Source organism: Pundamilia nyererei, unplaced genomic scaffold (assembly GCF_000239375.1).
Source record: "Pundamilia nyererei isolate P.nyererei 1_Seehausen unplaced genomic scaffold, PunNye1.0 scaffold00220, whole genome shotgun sequence".
Taxonomy (NCBI): Eukaryota; Metazoa; Chordata; class Actinopteri; order Cichliformes; family Cichlidae; genus Pundamilia; species Pundamilia nyererei.
In genome coordinates this window covers 139,749-141,968 of record NW_005187621.1, presented here as the reverse complement: position 1 = coordinate 141,968, position 2,220 = coordinate 139,749, and the positions used below count along the sequence as shown (strand labels likewise).

The following is a 2,220-nucleotide window of genomic DNA, read 5'->3' as shown; positions in this document are numbered from 1 at the left end:
GTGAAGCATATCTTCCCTTTGGTTTCACCTGCACAAGTGCCAAGGTAGGTCTCCCCTGCAGAATTGGTCTTTCCTTTGTTGGGAGCAGCACTGGGCTGTTGAAATCACGGGCAAACAGTATCCCACATTCTTGATTTTTAGTTCACAAACACTTCTTGTAATGACTAACTACTCCTGACATTTTGGAGATGTTAGCTCTTTATACAGTAAAGTTACAGCGGGATACAAATAATATCAGGCTGATCCTGCCATGATTTGTTCCCCCGGTTCAAATCCTGGACAAACAGTATCCAACAGCTGTTTATGTTTTTAAACCCATTTTGCACAGAGAGGCATTTCTGAAAAATGTATTGATAGCAATGTTGACTATTATTACACAGGAAAAAAACAACTACACATAAAATAATCACACCGTGACGCCTTTGCCTTTGGGCAGCTAGGGACAGTAACTGCATGCGTATATGTAAGCATGTAAAACCTGCAGATAGTCAGATTAACAGTATTTTGTCTCTATCTGCCATTCTGCAATTCATCCATTCATTCATTGATGTTGCGTGACGAACTCTGTATTCCTCGTCCACACGTAAACGCAAAAAAGGAGTTTTAAAAAATCTCCGTTTTCGGTGATTCGAAACGCCGTTTATGTGTGGACGAAACAGCTGCGTTTTCAAAAATACCCGTGTAGGTGCGGACCTAGCGTAAAAGAGTTAGTAGTTTATTTTCTTACTACCTGTAATTTATTGTAATTTATTGCAGATTACTTGTATTTGCTTAATTGTTTACTAAATGTTTGTGGTGTGAAATAAACCCCAAACGAGCAAAACATGGGTGTGTGTGGTTGGAGGATGTGTTTGTGCGTGCGTGTGCGCGTGCTGTGGGGGGGTGTGAACATTTTTCTTGAAAAACAAAGTTGAGCCTAGCAAAAAAAGTTTGGGAACCACTGAGTAATTGCATTTTTTGGGTTGGATTACTATTATTTGCGTCATACTTTTTGAATTAAACATATATTTTGGAATAATTAATAATTTTTTCTGCATTGTTAGTTTGTTGTATAAGGTAGTTTTTTTCATTTATGTTTTATTGGTTTTCTTTTTTATACAGGGAATATAACACTACAATTTAATAACAGAACAACATTGGGAAAAACAAAAACAAACAACAAGATTATACAAAATTAGGCCTTCCATTTTGTATGTAGTTCAACCATTTCGACCAATGTTCTTTAAATAAGAGCACCTGTGACTTCAGTCTAAAAGTTATTCTTTCCATAACAAATATAATGTATATCAAATCAGTCCACTCATTTGTAGTAGTATCTTCACTAAAACAACGATTGGCTTTTAGAAGCCACCAACAGCACTCTGAGCAGATTTTTATCCGATTTACACAATTTAACCTCCTAGGACCTGGCGTCCACATATGTGGACATCACATTTTGGGTTGTCTAGACCAAAATACTCAATTTAGCTCCACAAGGGCCTGATATCCACTTATGAGGACATTATACTGCCTCGGTTTTATCAAAATTTAAAATGACTGTCTTCATATGTGGCTCTCATTTTTCTTAGAAACAAAAATCAGGTAAAAAAAATAATCTGGTGATTCTTTGTTTTTACATTCATGAGGTCCCAATCAGCCCAAATATCAAAGAGAAATTAAAAAATGCATGCCATGGAAGAGTTCGGGTCTTAGGAGGTTAAGACTCTCTAAGTTTCCTAAGTACAGTACAGTGAAATGAAATTTAAAAAAAAAAAAAAAGACTGCGTCCAGGACCTTATTTATTTCCTTCCAAAATGGTGCCACATGAGGACAATCCCAAAAAATATGGAAGTGATTTGCTACTGCGTGCCCACACAGCCACCAGAAAGTTGTCTGTTGAGAATCTTTGGATTTCTGCGCTGGGGTACAAAAGTAACAAGTTACATTCTTCCAGCAGAATTCCCTCTATGAGGGGGAGCTTGTTACTGACAACTGCTGCATACAGATTTGATCCCATTCCTCTTTTGATAAGGTTAGATTGCTCTCTGTTTCCCATCTTGTTTTTACATTTTCTCTATCATGACCCTTTAGATTGGTCAGTGATGAATATAATTTTGAAAGAAGTTTTTGATAGGGTGCATCCTTATATGCATTCTCGAATATATGAATAATTTCTTCATTCCCCATCAGTAACTGGAAGATTTCATTTTTTATTCAGAAAATCCCTCAGTTGCAAATATA

The 2,220-nt window shown here is 36.6% G+C and overlaps 1 protein-coding gene across 1 annotated transcript in view; it reads right to left on the bottom strand.

The window, feature by feature from the left end:
* The window catches only part of LOC102214284 (protein NLRC3-like), a gene marked incomplete at its 3' end in the record, with an annotated part of 33,166 nt that overhangs the window by 10,434 nt on the left and 20,512 nt on the right, over positions 1 to 2,220 (bottom strand). The gene's annotated exons all lie outside the window — the stretch shown is intronic.